The sequence below is a fragment of the Benincasa hispida genome, chromosome 3, assembly GCF_027475165.1.
Source record: "Benincasa hispida cultivar pf3 chromosome 3, pf3_genome.v1.1, whole genome shotgun sequence".
NCBI classification, from domain to species: domain Eukaryota; kingdom Viridiplantae; phylum Streptophyta; class Magnoliopsida; order Cucurbitales; family Cucurbitaceae; genus Benincasa; species Benincasa hispida.
The window spans coordinates 14,976,060-14,986,682 of record NC_143480.1 but is presented as its reverse complement, the minus strand read 5'-3'; the positions used below and the strand labels follow the sequence as shown (position 1 = coordinate 14,986,682).

Genomic DNA, 10,623 nt, shown 5'->3' with positions numbered 1-10,623 from the left:
TATGACAAGTGGGAGATTGTTGGGGTTAATGCCCTAAATCTCGTAGGGCTCTATAGATTGTAAACACCTATATGAACAAACACTTTTGGTGATTTATAATATGAGATATTTTATTCATTCCAGTCTATGAAATATGAGATATTTTAGTTGCATTAACCACCAACCAATAAACTAAGATCCATGGTTATCGTTGTAACTTAAACATGTATGTGGAGATATACAAGTGGATCGTATTTTAAATAATAACCTAAATGGTCTATAGTATATGGATAAAATTGGATATCTTATCCTGGTGACACTACGAGTATGGCCCACTTTGTAAGTGTTACAAATGTTGTAAAGTGCTACAAATGATCTAATTCTAATCATTTGTGTATTAGACAAGCGAGCGGGAATATTCTATACAAAGGAGTTTGTATAAGATCGGACTACGAAATGCTTAGTCTCATTATATAACGCTGTTCATAATTGAGATTTTCATTTCACTAGGATGACCATAGGTAACATGACCTTAATCCTGAGTGAGTAGTGAACTCCTGCCTATGAAGGCAGTCCTTTGATTTGCATGCGTGAAAGTGGCCAGATCGCCGAATCAACAAGTCTACCACTTTGGGGATTTGTCTGATTGGGGAGTTGGGAACTTAGCTACACCAGATGGAATTCAGTCCTTCCCCGAAGTAGGGGTAAGTAGGTAAATTGCTCCCTTAAAGGCTGATTCCGAATCTTGAACAATGTGGCATCACACCCTCTTTTTTCCTGAGAGAGGTTCAGTCATAGTGGGACTATTATGTAACTACAGGGCAAAATGATAAATTGGCCTAGTTGTACTTACGAGTGATTTGTGAAGGGTCATCGTACTGTTGATTGGTTAAAATCGCTCATAAGGACCATAAACTCTTTAATCATGATATCCACCATCCGTTAACTTCCGGGCACTCCACTAAAGACCGACAGCTGCACTCTTCTCTTGGCCCGAGAAGGGTTTAGTCAAGAAACAAAGACTATATTTTTTAGAGAATGATATAAAATACTTTTGTTCAATTAGACAAGAAACAAAGATTAAGTTCTTTTTGATATTAGGAACTACATATACATCATCTAATAACATATATCGTTTCTTGTCTAAAAATAACTTAAGCCTGCCTATGGAAACAGCTGAAACGACTTCACTAATACCGACTTGAAGAGTCATCTCTCCAGCTACCAACTGTCTCCAGGAATTAAATCCTTGATAGGAAGAACATACGTGATTAGCAGCCCTCGAATCAATTATCCAAGTAGAATCATCATTGTCACACCCCCTCCCGAGCTCACCTCTAAAACCCGAAAGGAGGCGTGAGGATGATAGATACCACCTTTTTGTGATACCTACTGCCTATCTGAACCTTTTCTCTCTTACTAAACTCAAGCCAAGTAAATAAGCAACTACTGTTTGCAACAACAACTTATTTTTATTACAAACAGAATAATGTTTATACAACTCTCAGACTTAACTACAATGTCTACAATAACCACTTAAATTCAGAAGTGTGGTTGTGGCGTGGTAGACCTTGACCTTAGCAGCACCCTGGAACTTCATAATCCGCTAACTGGGAAGAAAACATGAAAGTAAAGAATAAGCTTCAAGAAACCCAGTGAAGGCCTTTATTCAAAGCATAACTTTCAAGTTTGGACTGGAAACTAGTAAAAAGAAACTGAACTGACAATCACTCGTAAGTACAACTAGGCCGGGCACTTGTAGGGATCATAAACTTTTTAATCACGATATCCACCATCCTTTAACTGACGGACGCTCCACTAAAGACCAATAGCTGCACTCTTCTCACTACAGATATATTTTTGTGTCCATCGTATATAACCAATCAATAGTACGATGACTCTTCACAAATCGCTCGTAAGTACAACTAGGCCAATTTACCATTTTGCCCCTATAGTTACATCATAGTCCACTATGACTGAACCCCTCTCGAGCCAAGAGTGGGTGTGGCACCACATCGTTCAAGACCCAGAATCAGTCTTAAGAGAGCAATTTATCTACTTACCCCTGCTTCGGAAAAGGAGTGAATTCCATCTTGTGTAGTTGAGTTCCCAACTCCCCAATCAGACGAATCCCCAAAATTGTAGACTTGTTGAGTCGGCGATCTGGCCACTCTCACCCATGCAAATCGAAGGACCGCTCTTATAGGCAGGAGTTCACTACTCACTCAGGATTAAGGTCATGTTACCTATGGTCATCCTAGTGAAATGAAAGTCTTAATTATGAACGGCGTTATATAATGAGACTAAGCATTTCATGGTCCGATATTATACAAACTCCTTTGTATAGAATATCTCCGCTTGCTTGCCTAATACATGAATGATCAGGATCAGATCATTTGTAGCACTTTACAATATTTGTAACACTTACAAAGCGGGCCATACTCGTAGTGTCACCAGGATAAGATATCCAATCTTATCCATATACTACAGACCATTTAGGTTATCACCTAAAACACGATCCACTTGTATGTCTCCACATACATGTTTAAGTTACAACGATAACCATGGATCTTAGTTTATTGGTTGGTGGTTAATGCAACTAAAATATCAAATATTTTATAGACATTGTGAATAAAATATCATATATTATAAATCATAGAATGTTTGTTCATACTGTTGGGATTGGTGTCCTAATTCTCCTGGAGTCTCGTAGTTTATAATCTGTATACATTGTTATGAATAAAATAAGAGTTATTTTATTTGGCATTTACTCATATCCAATAAACAAAGCTACATGGTTATTGTATCAAAACTTAAGCATGTATATGAGATATACAAGTGGATCATGCCTTCAGTGATAATCTAAAAAGGTTTGTAGTATAAGGATTAAGGAGGGATACCAAATCCTGGTGACACTACAGATACGACCTGCTTTGTAGAGGTTTATAATTGTTATAAACTACTACAGTAGATCCTGACCATTCATGTGGAGACATGCGAGCGAGGGTGTCCTATACAAAGAGTTTGTATAAGACCGGACCACAGGATGACTAGTCTCTATATATATCGTCGTTGATACTGGAGACTTACATAGCACCTAAATGACTATAGGTCACATGACCTTAGTCTTGAGTGTTTTGGAAACTCTTGCCTTTGAATGCGGTCCTTTGATTAGTATGGGTGAGAGTGGCCATATTGCCAACTCAACATGCCTATCTTTTTGGGGATTTATCTGATTTTGGAGCTGGTAACTCAGTTACACAAGATGGAATTCACTCCTTCCTCAAAGCAGTGGTAAGTAGATAGATTGCTCCCTTAAGGGCTGATTCTGGGTCTTGAACATAGTGGCCACAACTTCTCTTTAGAATATAGGACTCATTCATAGTAGGACTATGACTTATGTTCATTAGAGGGATCAGTGGTATTTAAGAAGTTAAATGTTAATGTGTTATTTTAATGCGATAAAATAATGGTGTGGAATGCGATGGTGGAATATGCGTTGTGCATGCAAGTTTTCTCAACAAGACCCAAGTATAAATCCTACTGAGTTGCCTGGTAAGCCCAGGGTCGAACACAGGGACTAAGAACATAGTATGCGATGGTAAAATTCGATTACTTTGCGGTAACAAATAAATCAAAGTGTTGATTGGTTTGTTGTTTAAGATATAAAGCTTATGCGGCGGATTTGAGAAGAGAGTTAATTATGTGAAAGATACAATGAGTATGCAGAGGAACGGGTTAAGAAGGTCTTTAACTAGCATTTCCTGAGAATGCATTCAAGCTATGCGATCATGCTATACTCATGCGACAACAATTCATTTTCCAATGCAAATGCGATAGCTCCTAGTTTTAGGACGCATGCGATGTATGCAATGATGTTTATAGAGCTTATTCTTAAGTCTCTACTTCTTGCCTATACGATGATGAAAGATGCAAACAGGTACAAGGTGACCGCATACAATCATATCCTATCTCTAGGGTGCATGCGATGCGTTAATAGCAAACAGAATTTATTCCTAAGCTTCTATCTCTTGATTATGCGGTTCTAATCTGACTCTCTCGAGCCTTGATTCTAATCCGACTTTTCCAAGCCTAGATTCTATCCTTAGACTACCCTCCCGAGTATCTCTAATGGACGAATGATGCATACATAATACAAGATGATCGCATAGAATGAAGATCTCAGGTTATGCTAGCTAAGTGCTTCTCAACCCATTCGACAGATTTAGCTACTCATGCGTAATGTAAAGAGAGTGGACAGATATAAAGATGTAATTTCCATTTTTATAAATAGGTTCAGAGTACAAAAAAATAATGGAAAATAAGGGTAGAGAGCCTAGTAGCAATATCTTGCTTCCCAAGGCTTTTACACTGCGTTATCTCTATTCTGCCCAAAAAATGTTCTTGCTTCCGTAAGAGTTGGCCTTCTCTCTGGTTTCGACGCTTCCTGGCACTCTTTCGAGTTCACCGGGACGATCTCTCGATGTAATCTCCCTTCACTCGCTTCCGCCTTCTAAGTAAAAGAAAACTATGAACAAGGCTAACTTCTATCTATATGGTGAGCTCTTTGGACTGAGCGAACTCCTTAAATGAAGGTGGCCTTCGGTATTTATGGATCTTTAGGGAGAAAAGCTTTCTCTCTCGAATGATTGCACTGATGGGATGTCATTAATTCTCTGTCTGATGCACCAAATATTTGTCATCGAAAAGTTGAGTGTACTTGCTACAGTATGTCGTTAATAGCTTGTCAACTTAATTCAGAATCGATCGTCATTAGCTTTCTGTCCCATCGTGATTTATTAAGCTTTCACCTTGATGCGTCGTCTCTATGCGGTCACCTTCTTGAGTAGATTTTCACGAACGCAAATGATCGCATAGCCTTGCGGTCGTAATCTCTTATACGCTCGGGCGCTAATTTCCTTGGATCGCAATTTCGCCTTGCGTCAACGCATTTTCCTATATAAAATACATAAGTTAGCTGTTTTAATGCGATGGACGCATGCGATCGCAATGTTGTAAACTTAATGCTTTTGGACACAATATTGTATATTTTTACCGTCGCAATCCTACATTATTTTATATCCTTGTGTTGTAATAACATGCATTTCTGCCTATTATCACACCCCCAAATTTAAAACAATGTTTGTCCTCAAGCATAAACTAAAGATTTTCTTTAGAAAGTCGACCACCTTCTTCTTTCCTAGATTTCTCAAGGTTGCCCTATTCAAATCTTATGTACCAAAATCTCCTTAATTCTTATCCATGTCTCTTCTTAAAATATTTCTAAAAGTTAGGGACCACAAGTTTAACCCTTAAAATATACTTTACTTGTTTTCAGGGCATCGCATGATTTATTTCATATAAAAAAAAAACCTTTTCAACTGGGGTATTTCCAAATGATTTTTATCCTTGCATATTTTAGATATACTTTTTTTTCTATGACCTTGCGCTGATCCAAGTGCCTAGCCTTCGTTTTGGCTTGCCCCCACGTGTGTCATGCGGACATCCAACAACGAGCAAGACACTTTTCCTCAGTCTAAACTCATGCCCATGGAAGCGGAATTACGATCATTTTATTTATGCGTTGATCATGATTCCTACCTTCGTTTTGGCTTGCCCCCACGTGTGTCATGCGGACATCCAACTACGAGCAAGGCACTCTTCCTTAGTCTAAACTCATGCCCATTTGGCAGCGAAGTTGCGATCATTTTATTTATGCGTTGATCACGATTCCTACCTTCGTTTTGGTTTGCCCCCACATGTGTCATGCGGACATCCAACTATGAGTAGGATCCAATTGCAACGTCATGATTTTTTTATTATGCCTAAAAATAGCAAGGTTGAAAATGAATACCACACCCCTAAATTTAAACGCAGCAATGTCCTCATATCTGAAAGATTGAAAGAAATCATGCGATGCTCTTAGAAATTTTCGTAAAATGTTAGTTTGAAAGAAAGCTGACAGACCACTAACTTCTAGAAATATTTTATGAGATGACTGTCCTAGAATTAAGTTGACTCTAGTTTATACGAAAAAAATAGAGGCGTGCGTTCCATCATTGCATTCATAATTGGCAAAGAGAAATAATGTGGTGATTTACTAAATTAATCAATGTTAAATGATTGTGTCGACCAACAAGGATACGATGATAAAATTATCAAAGTTAAAATGCGATGCGAGAGTGCACAATTTGGAATAGAAAAAGTCAAGGAAAGGTACAACCCCCAAATTTGCTCTGTCGCTTGCATTGTGTGTGAACGCATCCTTCTTTGCGCGAACTGCTTTTCTTCGATTGCGGTGGTGGAATAAAGTAGTTGCGTCTTTCGTGTAGCATCTCCGCAATCGTTCACCTCGATCGTTGCAAAGAAAACATCGAGAGGGTCAAATAATAGACAGAGTTAACAAAATTGTTTACCACGATCGTTCAACACGGTTGAGGCGCCAATTTTTTTATATAAATGCAAAAAGACAAATATACGATAACAGATAAAAGAAAGGTAATGAAAGTTCATGAATCATTGATATGAAAAGGATATTCCAAAAGGATTGCATCCCTGATGAGTTTGAATCACATAGTAACGTAGGGACTGCTTATTTCAACCTGGGCTTTTTACTTCCAAGGCAGCTTTTTCTTCTTTTCTCAGTCTTCTGGGATCTTGATTGCCTTAATTCAGAGCTTTTCCCCATTGATGTTCATTACAATCTCCTCTTTGTGCACATCAATTTAAGCGCGACCGGTCGAGAGGAATGGTCGTCTCAATATGATGGGTGCATCTTCGTCCGCTTTAAGTCCAGAATCATGAAGTATGCCGATAAGGTGAATTTGTCAATTGAGACTGCGACATCTTTCAACTCTCCCTCGGGATATATTCGGGATCTGTCTGTAAGCAGGAGAGTCTCTGTCGTGGACGTTAGTTTGCCCATATCCAATCGTTCGAAGTTTGATAGCGGCATTAAGTTTATACTCGCCCCAAGATCGCATAGTGCTTGACCAATGTAGACCCCTCCAATTGAGCAAGGTATCGTGAAGCTTCCTGGGTCGCACATTTTTGGTGGGATCATAGCATTTTTCGTTACTGCCACTGTAGCGATCTTTCCTTCATCATTCTATTTCTTTTTCAATCTTTGCAGGAATGGTGGTAGCTGTACTCCTTCCATCTCATGTTCTAGAGGCTTAAAGGTGGACGCAACTTCTGGGTTCATCTTCTAGGGCTCTTCTAAATCATATGTCAATGGGTCCTCGGTTGTCACTGCATTTGAGTTGGTCGTGATGGGTTCTTCCCCTACTTCCGCTGCTGTTTATTCGCTCAGCAAGGAAACTGCTAAGCATTGTTCCTTTCCCGTACCCCCAGAGTTGCGAGGGAGCTCAGTTGAGCTCGGCAACACTCCTTACGGTCTATTTTTTAGTTCGCCCGCAATCTGTCCCATTTGAATTTCAAGATTGTGGATGGACGTTGCTTGATTCTGAAGCACTATTTCATTCTTTTCAATATATTGCTTCAACAAACTCTCCAAGGATGAAGATTGCAGTGCATGGGAACTGCTGGCTTGGTTTTACATTTGACCGTCTGTTCGCGGGAAAAATCCTGGTGGCCCTTCCTTTTGCGCCATAGGTTGATAGCTTTGTTGTTGATTTTTCCACGTGAAATTAAGGTGGTTTCTCCACACGGAGTTATACGTATCGGAGTAATGGTTATTCTTTATGACGCATATTAACTGCGGATTCATTGGGCATTCTTCAATCAGATGTGTTTCTCCACAGGTGACACAACTCGTGGCCGTTTGAGCAATTGCGTTGACCTACCCTTTTTGCGTTCCCGTGCTATTAATTGTGATGCCTTGTATCAAACTCATCAACGCGTTCATGTGGGTTTGTAGGGATGTGATGGCCCCGTTGCTCGCGTCACTGTTATTAATTCTTAATCTTTGATCGCTTTCTCACCAGTCCTCATGATTTTTTGAAATGAGATCAAGTATATTTTCTGTCTCGTCATACGTTTTATCAAGCAGACCATCAGTTGCTAGCGTGTTGGCAGCTGTCTGCGATGCAGGGTTCAATCCGTGGTAGAAAATCTCCATTTGTAAACAATCTGGTAAGCTGTAATGCGGGCAATCTCTTACCAGTCTTTTAAATCTCGCCCAGGCATCACTGGGTGATTCGTCAATTTCCTGTTCAAAATTTGTAATTAACTTCCTCCTTCTTGCGTTCTCCGTTTGAGGGAAGTATTTCTTCATGAACTTCTCAATTACTTGTTCCCACGATGTTATCTCCCCTGGTTCGAGAGAATAAGCCCATTTTCTTGCTTGATCGCATAACGAAAATGGAAACAATGTTAATCGAACCTCCTTAGTGGAGATGTTTGGGAACACGAACATGTTGCAGATCTCAATGAAACTCCAAAGGTGGGCGTGCAGATCCTTGCCACGCTTACCACCAAACTGTCTGGCTGTTTGAATCATCTGCAACATAATTGGTTTCATTTCAAACCTCGATCCATCCAGAGCTGACCTCATGATTTCTAGGGAGAAATCATATAGGCTGGGCAACGCATAGTTCTAAATGGGTCTATTGCAGTCACTCGCCAGGAGAATGGGGTTGGCCATTATATTATTTGTGTTTGCGGCCCTCTCTTCCAGTTGTTCTGCCATTCTTGGAGTTCTATCTTGTTGTTGTTGGCGGTTGTTTCTCAATCTTCGTCGGAACGTTCTTTCAATCTCTGGGTCGTAATTCGCCAGAGATTGAAAGCTGCAAAGAAAATCAAAAAATTACCGTTAACATAATGTATTATTGTAGTCCCCGGCAACGGTGCCAAAAACTTGATGCGTTATTTTATTGCGATGAAATAATGGTGTGGAATGCGATGGTGGAATATGCATTGTGCCTACAAGTTTTCTCAGCAAGACCTAAGTATAAATCCTACTGAGTTTCCTAGTAAGCCCAGGGTCGAACACAAGGACTAAGAACACAGTATGCAATGGTAAAATTCTATTACTTTGCGGTAACAAATAAATCAAAGTGTTGGTTGGTTTGTTGTTTAAGATATAAAGCTTATGCGGCGGACTTGAGAAAAGAGTTAATTATGCGAAAGATACAATGAGTATGCGGAGGAACAGGTTGAGAAGGTCTTTAGCTAGTGTTTCTTGAGAATGCATTCAAGCTATGCAATCATGCTACACTCATGCGACAGTAATTCATTTTCCAATGCAAATGCAATAGCTCTTAGTTTTAGGAAGCATGCGATGTATGCGATGATGTCTATAGAGCTTATTCCTGAGTCTCTACTTCTTGTCTATGCGATGATGAAAGATGCACATAAGTACAAGGTGACCGCATACAATCATATTCTATCTCTAGGATACATGCGATGTGTTAATAGCAAACATAACTTATTCCTAAGCCTCTATCTCTTAATTATGCGGTTCTAATTTGACTCTCCCGAGCCTAGATTCTAATCTGACTTTTCCAACCCTAGATTCTATCCTTAGACTACCCTCCCGAGTATCTCTAATGGATGAATGACGCATATATAATACAAGATGATTGCATAGAATGAAGATCTCAGGTTATGCTAGCTAAGTGCTTCTCAACCCATTCAACAGATTTAGCTACTCATGCATAATGTAAAAAGAGTGGATAGATATAAAGATGCAATTTCCATTTTTATAAATAGGTTCAGAGTACAAAATGACAATGGAAAATAAGGGTAGAGAGCCTGGTAGCAATATCTTGCTTCCCAAGGCTCTTACACTGTGTTATCTCTATTCTATCCAAAAGATGTTCTTGCTTCCACAAGAGTTGGCCCTCTCTCTGGTTTGACACTTCCCGAAACTCTTTCAAGTTCACTGGGACGATCTCTCGGTGTAATCTCCCTTCACTCGATCCATCGTGATTTATTAAGCTTTCACCTTGATGCGCCGACTCTATGCGGCCACCTTCTTGAGCAGATTTTCACAAACGCAAATGATCGCATAGCCTTATAGTCGCAATCTCTTATGCGCTCGAACGCTAATTTCCTTGGATCGCAATTTCACCTTGCGTCAATGCATTTTCCTGCATAAAATACATAAGTTAACTGTTTTAATGCGATGGACGCATGCGATCGCAATGTTGTAAACTTAATGCTTTTGGACATAATATTGTATATTTTTATCATCGCAATCCTGCATTGTTTTATATCTTTGCGCTGTAATAACGTGCATTTCTGCCCGTTATCAAATGTAACTACAAGGACATAACGGTTATTGGCCCAATTGTACTTACGAGCAATCTGTGAAGGGTTATCGCACTGTTGATTGGTTGATATGGACACATAATATATCTATAATAAGGAGAGTTCAACTGTCGGTCTTTAGTACAGTGCCTAGCAGTTAACGGATGGTGGATCCCGTGACTAAAGAGTTTAGTCAATTATTCACGTACTATTGGAGCTTCGAGCTACATGTCCATAAGGTCCCCTTGGTAGCTCAATGGATTCAAGTTGAAAATCAGTTCTTGGTGTTGATTCGAAATGTTCAAATTGACAAGAGGTAATTCGATTATATATGATATGATCGGTGTGATGTATGAGATACATTAAGTGGATGATTACTGTAAATGATATTTACATTAAGTACCATGAAATAGAACTATGGTTTATATGTTT

The 10,623-nt window shown here is 39.4% G+C and overlaps 1 non-coding gene across 1 annotated transcript; it reads left to right on the top strand.

The window, feature by feature from the left end:
* The first annotated feature begins 8,075 nt into the window (after nt 1-8,075).
* LOC150037050 (small nucleolar RNA R71) lies at nt 8,076-8,182 on the top strand. The gene has a single exon (XR_016528856.1). It is a non-coding gene; the product is annotated as a small nucleolar RNA R71 (small nucleolar RNA).
* Nucleotides 8,183-10,623: the final 2,441 nt, after the last annotated feature.